General features: G+C 33.6%; 1 long non-coding RNA gene across 1 annotated transcript; it reads left to right on the top strand.

Annotated features, from left to right (window-relative positions):
• Positions 1-233: 233 nt before the first annotated feature.
• On the top strand, positions 234-11,205 carry LOC107846973. The gene is made up of 3 exons (XR_001667225.2): positions 234-442; positions 706-768; positions 10,659-11,205. It is a non-coding gene; the product is annotated as an uncharacterized LOC107846973 (long non-coding RNA).
• The last annotated feature ends 2,757 nt before the right edge of the window (positions 11,206-13,962 follow it).

Genomic DNA, 13,962 nt, shown 5'->3' with positions numbered 1-13,962 from the left:
TAATATTGAAAATATAAGTTGTGTATTTGTGTAAGTTTTAGTTATTGATTTTTGTTAAGAAAAATGGATCTAACCGATTAAATGTAAAATCCAGCACAAAGTAAAAAATGAAATAGAGGTCCAGCCCAAAAGTTAAAAAATATCTTAAAAAAATACTTATTTATATTTAAATAGAATAATCTAGAAATAAGTAGTACTATTGTAAGCTTTTCTTGTCTGAACAACAAAAAATTTTCTTTTCCTTTCGAACGTTATCACAAACACTCCATATTCTAAATTATTTTGTAAGAAAAAAATATTTCTCTATTTGAAAAAATGAAAGCCGAAAGGACGAAGAAGCTCTATATATTTGTTATTAGTTTCTTTAATAAATTTCCAGCTATTTGAAAATAAGCTCCATTTTTCAAGTTGATATATCATTTTGATGTCTTGGTAATGTATGGTAAGCTATCAATTTTTGTGATTATTGATTTCTTTATTTAGATCTGTACATGCAAGTGAAATGGATGATTTAGTTTTTGTGAATTTGTAGCAGATGTTGGAAATTAATCTTTTTTTTTCTTGTCTTTAGATCTGATTTTGTGATCTTTTAATTTTTGGTAGGCTCTCCTCTTCATGTGATGTTATTTTTCATTTTTGATTGTGAACATGCAAGTGAAAATCGTGATTTTTTGGAATATCTTCTATGTTTTATGTTTGCCTTAGGTTCACCGGAGCATACATTTAAGTTTTTTTGCTATATTGTGGACAATTCAAAAATATTTACAGGTGCGTGTTCAAATCTCAAAAGTAGTATATTTTTTATAATATGAAAAGGATTGTGACATCGAAATCGAAGAGTATGTGTGACTTAGATCTTTTGTATTGTATCTACATTCTTGTCTTTATCATTTTCTTTCATATTATTATATAGCTCGTGACGAACCTTATTTCTTTTGGTTAACCTATGTTATGTACATTAGAACAAAACTTTGCTTTTGAAGTTTTCTTGGGTGGCTGAACATTTTTGTCAAAAGCTGTGATGATACCTTAATTCTAAAGCTATAAATGTGTTTTTATTTGTTTTGAAATGTCTGATTTGGAATGTAAAATAGTAGTACATCACACTTAACATCTTTGCCCAACATCAAAATATGGTGAATTCTTTCACATTATGAACAACTTCATTTATAAATCATAGCAGGGACGTTGATAGGTACGTGATAAAGTGTGACATAATAGGTAAATTTTTCCTTACACCATTGCGGAACATGCTGATGTATTAATTTTTCAGATAAATATAGACCTTCAAGCCTTGTCTATTTTGTGGATTGTGTCTATAAGTGTTTTGGGGTTAAACGAAGGAAAGCATGCTGAAAGATTTGTTGCATGTTTTTTTATTAGATGGTATATCAGTGATAGACATACATGTTATCTCTAGCGAGCATGATTTCACTCTTCATTTTAATTGCTTCTTGTCCTTAATTTAGACTATTAACACTGCTTGCACAATATAAATTTCAAATGCAGAGGCTTCAGTCGAACACATCCTTCTTTACATTTATAGCTTCCATATTAAATTGAATTGCTACATGACTTAGTTTTTAACAATTAATGAGCAACCAACTCAGATGCATCCGTCTTACTCATTGCAGTAATTGAAGTAATATAATGAAAACATAAATATGTAATTTGAAATGAGATTTGATCAAATTGCAGATAAGTATATCGTATATGGTTATAATGAAAATGTACTGTTATCATAGTTTCATAATCTATACATAGACAATGTCGTGGTTTACACATTGATGTATGCAATCGGCGAGTTTCCAACAAACCTTCGTGATTTTTAATCATGAAAGTTTTTGTTACTGCTACTATGTGCAATGGTATGAAAAGCTTTCATAAACTAATAAGTATTAAAAAAAAAACTATGATAAACTCATTTGGGGTATGAGAAAGCTTCCATAACAGTTGCCCTGTTGTCACATTTTGGTAATTTTTTTTCTTATCTAATAATTTAATTGTGTTGTGTTAGAGTACGAGTCCTACTACTTTTAATATTAAACTCTACTGATTGCATATCTATGGAACAAGTAAGTAAACGTGGATCACAGAAGTAAAAGATGAACATAGTGTTTTTACGTGGAAAACACCCGACTCAAGAAAGGTGTAAAAAACCACGACTTGTGCCTCTACAAGATTTAACCCCAACTTCACTATAACTCTTGAGCCTCAACAATCAACAAAATTACAAGACTTCTTCTAAACTAGGAATTAAAACTTCTAACTCCTATAACTACAAAAACACAAATCTTCCCAAGATAAGTATTCCCAAGTCTTCGAGTTCCCTAACTTGAAGACACAACTCCTAACTCATTTTATAGATCACTGAGACTAGAACAATGGCTCAATACAACTCAAAGAATCTTCATACTACAAAAAGTCTAAGACTTTCTAAGTAAGGAACCAGGTTCTTCTTCAAGTAAGTGAAATACTTTGCTGATTGTTGATTATATTATCAGTGCATGAGTGAGAGCTTTTGATTTCATTTGTTATATTTAAGCCAACATTTCATAAATTCCTTCAATACTTTGCTGATTGTTGATTATATTATCAGTGCATGAGTGAGAGCTTTTGATTTCATTTGTTATATTTAAGCCAACATTTCATAAATTCCTTCAATTTATATAATCTTATATGTTAATTAGGACTCCAGGAAGTTTTTTTTTTTGTTTTTATTATTGTTGCGCCTCTCACACTTCTTTTTTTAATAGGACTCTTCTTTTATGTCTGTAAGACCTCTCGTTCAATTCAACTTCTTGTTCAACCTATCTCCTTATGTTATGAGTGTTGTCCACTCCTGTAGTAATTTTTGTTCAACTCAACTCCTGATGTGATGAGTGTTATCTACTCCTGTTTTCACACAGAGTTATCATATCAATAACCTGTCCGCAGCTAAGCTTTGTTCACTTGGATGGACCAACTTTCATGACATGTTTCATTCATATGTATATCTTTAAAGCTCCACATGCCCTAACAAATTCTCCCTTTTTGATGATAACAAATATAGCAGCACAACACTACAAAAACCTTACATATTCACTTAAGGAATTTAGTACAAGAGAATGAAACACAGGTTAGTTAATTGGGTTATAAGCACTGTATAATCTATTTCCGCTCTTTTAACAGCATCAAAAAGTTGGACCAATAAGTGAAAAAAGCTTAATAATTAATGGCCACTAGGCTATCACTAAAACAATGATGACTTTAGAGCCAAAAAAAGCAATGCATTAATGACACAGAAGTGAACCACATAATGAGTTAAAAGAATAGGATTTTATAAGAATTTTCTAACAATATCAAGAGTTGAAGGAAGGTTATCAAGAGGAGGCCAATCTACTTTCACATAATGACCCCAACCCCCAGTAGAAACATGTAATATTCGACTCAGATCAGCAGGGTAAAAATTAATGGTTTTACCATGGACAGTGGAGAATATCTCTCCGATAACAACACCATTTGTATAAAATTCATATACTTCATATTTCCCAAATTTCCTTTGATTATCACCTTGAAAAAATAGGTGTGACCACCCCCGAGCTCTCAATTTGGTGAGTAACACATCTATATTAGGTCCCCCAAAACCAGTGGCAACTTTACCCCTAGCCAACTTATATTTTTGCAAGTGGCAAACATAAGTTGACTGAGAACCTATGTCAGCTGGAGTATCAAAAGCAATATCATAGGCAAGATCTGGATCAGGGTCAGTACAGGGAGCAGGAGGAGTATCAAGAATAAAATTAGAATCTGAGTCAGATGAAGCAGAAAGAATAGGTTTGGATACTTGTTTCTTCAGACGGGAAGAGGACTTTGAAGAACCTCTGGTAGAAGGGGAGCCTTTGGCAGTGGAGGCTTTCTCAGTAGAGGCTTTCAAAGTAGATTTTGAGGATGCAGAAGATTTGGAAGTAGGTTGGGATATGGAGGTAGGAGTGACCAAGGATTTTGGGGTCTTGGCAATGATGTGCTTCAGTTTTCTTTTAGAAAGAAGGAGAATATCAGGGGGAGCACTAGGCGGTGGAGAAGCAGAATGAGCAACCCGTTTCTTTTTATTTGCATAAAGTTCTTCTTCCAAAGAACCATCTTGCCATTGTTTCTTTCCTCGATTATGAGGAATTTGAGGAGAAGTTACCATAGGAGAAGGCTTAACTGAAGCAGCTGTATCTGCATCAATGACAACAAATGAGGGTTTTCGTTTTAGAGTAGATCTTGACCTTCGAGGGATGATATTTGGATCGGTTTCATCATCAGGGTCAATAATTTAAAGTGTGGCTGGTAGAGAAAGTGAAGGGTTGGGATGGGATGAGGCAGTGGAAGAAAATTGGGTAAAAAGGTTTGGGATGTATCTGAACACAACAAAATTAGAGACTTTTTTGGAGATTTAAGGAGGGATTAATGGAGTAATCTTATATATAGTTGAATGACAATGGAGGTGAAGGTGTTGTGGTAGATTCAGGTGAAGAGGATAAAGAAGATGACGAGGAATCCATGACTGTGGAAATAAAAAGTTAGTGATTTATCGTAGAGAGGGTGTAGAAGGAATAAGAAAGAGAGTAGAAGAAGGATGCGTATTTAAAAGGGATTAAGGGAAGATGAATCATGTGAGGAATGTTTTTTATAGAAATGTAATGATGAAGGGGTCTGCACTGATGGGAAAGTGCTGGCAGCTTTTTGAAGGAGATGGCTTTTGGATTTTTTGCGATTTAAGTGTAACGAAAAGGACCTAGTGAACAACTTTTCTCTCTCTTATGCTATCATGAACATGTGAAAATCATACTTGAACTGTGGAAAAAGAATGGACAAAATTGGCCTTGATGGTTCAACCTATCTGCTAAATCAACACATAGCTAAGTTAATTTACTCTAAAACCATGGAATTAGGATACACAATTAAATTAATCCACAATCACTTAAGTACAATTTTTTCTAATCAATCATTAAGGGAGATTTATACAAGTTTAATCATCCCAAATGCTAACCTGTTCCTTTCAAAGTGTTTTCTACTCAAAGCCTTAGTAAATGTGTCAGCAATTTATTCCTCAGTTGGACAAAAAATAATTTATATATGACCTGTTTCAACATTATCTCTAAGAAAGTGATGTCTACTATTAATATGCTTGGTCCTTTTATATTGAACAAGATTTTTAGCTATGTTAATTGCACTTGTATTATCATAAAAAATGGGAACACAACCAACATCTATAACAAAATCCATAAGTTGTTTCTTAATCCATAGCAATTGAGCACAACAAGAACTTGCAACAGCATATTCATCTTCAGTAGTAGATAAAGCAACTAGATTTTGCTTCTTAGTAGACCTGGTAATCAAACATGATCTAAGGAAGTGATCCATGCTTGTAGTTCTTTTTCTGTCTACAAAATATCCTACATAATTAGCATCAGAGTAACCTACCAGATTAAAGTTACTACATTTGGGATACAATAAGCCAAGAACACTGGTTCCCTTCAAGTATCTAAAGATTCTCTTCAAAGATTTAAGATGTTTTTCTTTGGATTTTGCTTGAAACCTAGCACATAGCCCTACACTGAACACAATATTTGGCCTGCTAGCTGTGAGGTACAATAATGAGACTATCATACCCCTATACATCTTTTGCTCTACATCTGGACCTGGTTTATCCAGATCAAGCTTTGTGGTAGTGGCAATGAGAGTACTAATTTCTTTAGCCTCTTCCATGGAGAATATTTTGAGAAGCTCTTTGGCATACTTCTGTTGATGGATCATTGTCCCTAATGCTGACTGTTTTATTTGCAAACCCAAGAAGTAATTGAACTCCCCCATCATGCTCATCTCAAATTCATAACTCATGAGTTTGTCAAACTCATGATTTATATTCATGTTGGTTTAGCCAAATATAATGTCATCCATATAAACCTACACAACTAACAAATCTTTTTTATTAGTTTTTAAGAAAAGTGTGTTGTCAATTTTACCTCTGGTATGCCAATGCTCTAGTATAATATTTTATTATCTCTAATACCATGACTTTGGTGCTTTTTTCAACCCATACAAGGCCTTATCCTGTTTATACACATGATCAGGAAACTCCTTACTTTCAAATTCTGAAGGTTGCTTAACATAAACTTCTTCCTTGAGAATACCATTTAGGAATGCACTCTTCATATCCATCTGATAGAGAATAAACTCCACATAAGTAGCAAATACAACTAGTAATCTTATAGCTTCAAGTCTTGCTACAGGAGCAAAAGTCTCATCAAAATCAATTACTTCTTTTATTGTATCCTTGAACCACCAATGTTGCCTTGTTTTTTTGTAATTGTTTCATGCTCATTCACTTTATTCTTGTACACCCACTAAGTCCTAATTACTGATCTATCTTATAGGAGAGGAACTAAGTGTCATACTTGGCTTATCTCAAACTAATTCAACTCTTTTTGCATAGCTATAATCCAATCATCATCAACCAATGCTTCAATTACCTTCTTTGGATCAATTTCTAATAGAAATGCCTTGAAGGCACACATACTCCTCAGTCAAGACCTTATGATGATCCCAGATGTGAGATTAGTAAGAACTTTATTAATGGGGTGTGATCCTTGATACTTGTATCCTTTTGGGATCAAGCCTAGTGAGCTACTAGGATCAGATGTTCTGAGCTGGGGTAGTTGGTGGCTCAGTTTCCCCTATCATTCTATCTTCAGCTTCAGTTCCACCTATTAAAGTGCCTCCATATTTGATAGCTTAATTAAATGAACCAAGTTTTGTAACCTGTTCTCAGAGTCACTTCCTTCCCGCCGGTTAGTCTTAACACAGAATTCATCAAAGATCACATGTATGCTTTCTTCAACATAGTTAGTTCTATTGTTTAAAACCCTATAAGCCTTACTATTAAGTGAATAACCTAAGAATATTCTCTCTTAACTTTTATCATCAAATTTTCCCAGATTATCCTTTCCATTATTGTGTATGGATCATTTACAACCAAAGGTTCTAAAGTGAGAAATGTTAGGCTTTCTTCCTTTTAGTAATTCATAGGGAGTTTTATCTAAAATAGGTCTAATCATGCATCTATTTATGTTATATACTGCTGTACTTATTGTCTCAGCCCACAAGTTTTTGGAATATTTGCTGTAAGCATCATTGTTCTAGCCATATCTTCCAAAGTTCTAGTTTTTCTCTCCACTACTCTATTTTGTTGTGGTGTTCTAGGAGCTGAGAAGTTATGATCTATACTATTTGCTTAATAGAATTCCAAGAACTTTACATTCTCAAATTCTGTACCATGGTTAGAACTCATGGAAACTAATGATTTTCCCAGTTTCTTTTCAATTTTCTTAATAAAAATTTCAAAGAAATCAAAGGGATGTTCTTTGGAGGTTAGAAACAAGGTCCAGGTGAACCTGAAATAATCATCAACAATCACAAAAACATACCTTTTTCCACCTCTTCTTTGAAGTCTCATTGGTCCACACAAGTTCTTATGAACTATGTCAAGGCACTTGGTGGTGGTAACATTGTACTTTGACTTAAAAGAAGATCTTATCTACTTCCTCTTTATACATGCACTACATAACTTTTCTTCCTTAAATTTTTTGTGGGTAATCCCAATACCATGTCTTTGGAGGAAAGCATGTTTAGTTATTTCAGACTTCCATGACCAAGTCTCATATGCCAATGGAGGGGACCATTTTCTATGGCACTTAGACAAGTCAGCTCAGGTCCTGGTAGTGCCATGACGTCAACTTTGTATACATTTCTATATCTTCTTGTATGGACCATAATCTTTTTGGTGTCCATCCTTTTGACTTTGACTCTTGTAACTGTAAATGCAACTTTATTACCTTTGTCACACAGTTGTGAGATGCTCAGCAGGTTATGCTTTAATCCTCCTACAAAATAGACATCCTCTAATGCTTTTGACTCAGATGAGCCAATTTTTCCAACTTCTATAATGATTCCCTATTTTCCATCACCAAGAAAAACTCCTCTGCCATCTATTTTGGAGAGTGAAAGAAACTTTTTCTTATCACCAGTTACATTCCTTGAGCAAGCACTGTCTAAGTACCAGTGCTTTTTGCTTCCTTTCAACTTTTCCTGCAAAAGAAATCAATGGTCAGAATTAGGAACCCAGAGAAGCTTGTGTCCTATTTTATGAGTGTAACGACAAAACAAGTTTCTTATAGTCCATGCAGGCAACATATAGTGCAACATGTTTCTCAAACCAGAACTAGTCCTTTTCTTTTTGGTCTGAGAAAATCTGTTAGCCAGGTTTTAACTATTTGATCAGCTTCTTGCAGCCTCAGGACATTCAGTAGTGGGATGTCCAAGGTTCCCACAGATGTAGCATAAATATTTTGGCTCATCAACACTTTTGTAAAATCCCAAACTGCCTTTTCATTATAATTTCTTTCCCTCAATTTGTGAATAATTATTGAGGAGTTTGTCCACCTATTTTACCTTCCAAGATTAAGTCTCAGCTTATTCATCTTTTTAGTTAAATTATGGCATTCTTGTTTATATTTAACTAGCTCAAGTTCAGTATTTTCTTGTTCTTTACTCATGGCCTTTTCCCCATTTTTAGTGAGAGTTAATTTGAGAATTTCTGACTTAAGATCATTGTTTGAAATCTCAAGTTCTTCAACCTTTTTCTTGAGAGTGCAGTTTTCCTTATGAACTGTACCTGTGCAAGACTTTAAATCAATTAGATCAAATTTAAGGGTTGCAAGACTATTGAACAATTTATCCTTATAAGAGGTTAACTCTTGGAAATTATCAATCAATGCACTCATCAAGGAAACAAGTTTAGGTTTTGAAAATAGTTGTAGTTTTTCTTTAAGTTCAAGTATAATTACCTCAGAACCATCATCTTCTTCATCTAAGTATGAATTTTCAAGAATCATGAATGCAGTTTAATCAACTTCATCTTCATCGGAATCAGATCCCAAGTTTCTATCATTACGTGTTCCTCCTTCTTTTTTGCCTTCAGTTCTGTTTTAGCCATTTCCTTCTACCATTCTATTTCCCAGACTGAACAGCCTCTGATCTGATGATCAGTTTTGCCACACTTGTAGCAGCCATTTGGATTGTCATTGCAATGTTTCTTAGTACCTGTTTCCTTCTCCTTCTTAAAGAATTTGCTGAAATTCTTAGTTATGAAAGCAACTTGCTCCTTATCAAGTTAAAATTCCTCATCACTATCAGAGACTTTTAATGCCAAGACTTTCTTAGGAGCTTCTTGTTCTTTGATTCCATCTACTTCCATTTCATAAGTCCTTAAGTTCCTTACTAGTTCATCTAGGGTCATAGCTGCAAGATCCTTATTTTTCTATCTGACTATAGTTACCTTAACATTTTATTTTGATTTAGGTAATACCCTCAGTACCTTTTCAACTTGTTCCTCCTCAGAGATGACTTTTCCTAAGGAAGTCAGCTCATTTTTTAAGGTAGTAAGCCTTGCCATCATTTCATGCAGGGTTTTATTTTCCTTCATTTTGAATTCCTCACACTCAGTGAAAAGTAAAGAGATCCTGAATTTTTTTACTTGAGAGGTACCTTCATGAACATTCACTAGTGCATCCCAAATATGCTTAGCAGTAGCGTAGGTTGATACCCTATTGTATTTAGCTCGTCCTAATCAACAATCCAAGATGTTCTTAGCCTTTGCATTTTGTTTCAAGTCCAACAGGTCATCAGGAGTAAATTCACTCCTTAGTTTCTTGACTTGTTCACCATAAACCAACTTCATTGGAATAATTGGATCATCAGTAATCCTCTCCCATAATTCATACTCTTCAACTTGGATGAACATCTCCATCCTTTCTTTCCACTAGATAAAGTGAGATCCATCCAAAAGTGGAGGTCTAGTAGTTGACTGACCATCACTGTGAACAGTAGGAGGTACAGAATTCATCATGTTGATCTTTTCTTAGGTGCTAGACTTATTTAAGACAACTCTCTCTAATATCACTTGTTAGAGTACGAGCCCTACTACTTTTAATATTAAACTCTACTGATTGCCTATCTGTGGAACAAGTAAGTAAACGTGGTTTACAGAAGTAAAAAATTGAACACAGTATTTTTACGTGAAAAACAGCTGGTTCAAGAAAGTTGTAAAAAACCATGACCTGTACCTTTATAGGATTTCACCCCAACTTTACTATAACTATTGAGCCTTAATAATCAAAAAAATTATAAGACTTCTTGTAAACTAAAAATTAAAACCTCTAACTCCTATAACTAAAAAAACAAAAATCTTCCCAAGGTAAGTGTTCCCATGTCTTCAAGTTCCCTAACTTGAATACACAACTCCTAACTTAGTTTATAGATCACTGAGACTAGAACAATGACTCCATACAACTCAAAGAATCTTCCTACTACAAAAAGTATAAGACTTGCTAAGTAAGGAACTAGGTTCTTCTTCAAGTAAGTGAACTGCTTTGTTGATTGTTGATTATTTTATCAGTGCATGAGTGAGAGATTTTGATTTTGTTTCTTGTATTTAAGACAAGATCTCGTGGAGTCCGTCAGTTGATGTATTATTCTATGTTCCTTAGGACTCCAGGTAGTTTTTTTTCTACTATTATTGTTGTGCCTCTCACACTTCTTTTTTGAATAGGACTCTTCTTTTATCTCTGCAGGACCTCTTATTCAATTCAACTTCTATTAGACTTCTTGTTCAACTCATCTCCTGATATGATGAGTGTTATCCACTCCTGTTTACATGTAGAGTTATCTTATCAATAACTTGTCTGCAGCTAAGCTTTGTTCAGTTGGTTGGACCAGCTTTCACGACATGTTTTAATCATATGTCTATCATCAAAACTCCATATGCCCTAACATGTTGTTCTATTGATATGAATGGGTGAGGTTTATTTTCTGGGAGCTGGATGAAGGATGTCGTGAATAGGTCTAATATATATGGTTTACTTTTAGCTCATATTAGTAAGTGGGGTTTCACTGTAGTGAAGCAAAGGCTGAAACCTCCTATTGATTTTGTCAATATGTATGAGTATGTCTTTATATCTGTTTTATTGCAGGTCATTATTTTTGGTATATCTCCGACATAAATCACCGTATAAATAAAGCTTATTAATTCATAATATAGTTGAAATGACAATACTTCATGCATGTTACAATTGAGCAGCAACTTCAGAACTTATAATTGGTTAAAGTGAAACTTCTGGTGCACTGGTTAGTTCTTATTCTTGAAATTAATTATTTCACAAGTATTCATATTATTGCAAGCATTGATATATTCCTTTGTTATTGAATTTCACAAGTATTGATATTTTCCTTAGATAAAATTTAATAATAAAAGCTTGTTGGTTGCACAAATTTTTTATATTCATATTGATAGTGTGACATATATATTATGTAATAAATGATTGAAACTCGTGTTTCAAGATCACAGAGTAGAGATGGAATGTAAAAAACACTTAATTATATGTAATAAAAAAAGGTGTAAAATGTATACCCTTAACAGGATATAAATAACTTATGATAAATGTAACTAATCCTAAGAAACTGCTAGATTAATATAAAAGTATTATACTACAGAAATAACTTTAGAGAAAGTCATTTAGAGGCGGCGGATGGAGATTTCATTTTCTTTTTAGTGCCTTTATGGATCTTGTTGCTTGATTGGATACAATGGAAATCTTCATCAACTATGGTAGATTTATCCTTTTTGGAAGATCTTTTCCTCTTTGCATAAGTTTTCAATGGAGTAAAAATGAAACTGTCTTTGGTGGATTCCTATAAAATTTTAAAAGAAATCAATTTAAAATATAAAAGTTAGATAAAAAATATATTATTAAAATTCGTAACATACATTTACTGATCACCATATATAGATAAAGATATGTAAATATCTTGTATGTTATATATATGTAGATAATATGAAGTGGAAAAATTTAATTACCTTGTAATCTTTCTCACCATAAAATTCTTGAGAATTGGTGAAGTCATGCACTACAAGAAAAAGGGCCATTAGGGACGAGAAAAATGATCCCTAAAAGTCTATTTCTGGTTCCTTAATGTTAATAGGGACGGGAAAATTTTTGTCACCACCCATCCCTACAGGCTCCGCCGCTAAAGATCAATTGCAACGACATTTAATTTCCGGTCGATAACGAGTATTTGCAACCAGAAAATTTTCGATCCTTAGAATGCTTTTAAGGACCATATTTCTGGTCCCTAAACATACTAATTCAGTGGGGCATACATTATTCAGGGACAAGCTCAACTGGTCCTTAAAGGTCTGATGCGACAAAAATATTGGTCCTTAAAGATGGAAAGAAATTCTGGTCCCTAAAGCTATGTTTTCAATCTAAGCAAAAGTGAAGTAGTATTAAAGAATATTTTGCTAAGATATTATACCATTTTTAAGATAGATAATCTCAAATGCACATATAAACAGAGTTATCACTTGTATTGATTACAAAATATGTATTATCACCGCAGAGAACCAATGCTACAGACAAATGATCAAGGAACAATACTATTACACAAGTCATTATCCCAAAAAGGCTAACATCCTTCGTACATATTATAATGCTTTGTTCAACAATCTTAGAAAAATGATCAAAAATTTGTCAACTTGTTTGAAATCATCATAATTTCATCTCAGCTTGTAAACTGAAGCTATAAATCCTGTAAAATGTATAAAATAAAATGTTTAACGAAATGAAAATATGTGCACCACTAAATCACACAAATTTTTAGCTCACAAAAACCAGAGTTCTTCTACAGTTTCAGCTCTGAGTTACTTTGCCATCTACTTGGACAAAAAATATAATCGTACCACAAAAGAGCATTGAATAACTAAATTGGACTAATTCAACTAGTTTCCAGGCCATACAAAAGATAAAACAAGATAATTTAAATTATCTCCATGTTGTCTTTGAGTGTTTGTTATGCATACATCACTGCATAACGTGAAAAATCACTAACCCTCGTATATTTCAAGAATAAATCAATCAGGCAACTATGTCACACCCCTTTTTCTAACCCCAAAAAAGATTCGGTTTTAAGTTTCGAAAGAGTTTTTATTATTACGTGACAAAATAAAATAATTTGTTTCGAAGAAGGATTGTTTTTACATTTGAAATCAGAGTCACCACTTGGCATAATCTGGTGTGCCAAGTCAACATTGGAAAATTCTTTTCAAAACCATTTGACTCTTTAAACTGGTTTGTGAACAGAGATTCCAGCTAAGGAATTCTGTTGGACGAGGGGAAGGTGTTGGGCACCCCTCGATCCCGTGGTTCGACTACGGTCGCTTGGTGGACTGTATCGGATAATTTTGACGCTACAAATGTACAACCCACACAAAACACGTAAAACAATCAAACAAACAAACAAAACAAAAAGAATCAATAGTACAGTGTCCAGTCCAATTTATACAGTCCAAAAATAAAAATGCAAAAATAAATCCTATCTAACCTACACTAATACTAACTACACTCTGTGCTTTACACGACGCCTCGGGCCTTCATCACGAACATCCTTCGAGTACAAAATACCTCAGGACATTCCCCGGGGAATAAAGATATACAGATACTTTGGGACATTCCCCGGCCAAATAGTACAATTGATCCAAAAGTGATAAAACAAAACTATTCAACACACATTTTAACATTTATCGCATTGAATCAACACCTCACTCCTAACTTTTGCCTACCCGCACCTAAATATTTTTGCCTATCCAATTCGACCTATCAGGATTCTATCAAACTCGATATCAATGAGTAAAATCAACAAAATCATTTTTATCAACTTTTAACTTCCGCCCCACAACAATCAATTTTAATTCTCAAATGAGATATAATTTCATGACACACCTTATAATCAACCAACACATTGGATTCAATTCAAAGCATAGAACACAATAAATAAGAAAATATAGAAGAGAAGGAATAGAATTAAACCTCGATAGAACGT

The sequence above is a fragment of the Capsicum annuum genome, chromosome 11 (assembly GCF_002878395.1).
Source record: "Capsicum annuum cultivar UCD-10X-F1 chromosome 11, UCD10Xv1.1, whole genome shotgun sequence".
Classification (NCBI taxonomy): Eukaryota; Viridiplantae; Streptophyta; class Magnoliopsida; order Solanales; family Solanaceae; genus Capsicum; species Capsicum annuum.
Note: the sequence above shows the minus strand (reverse complement) of the source record. Positions and strands in the feature narration are given on the sequence as shown.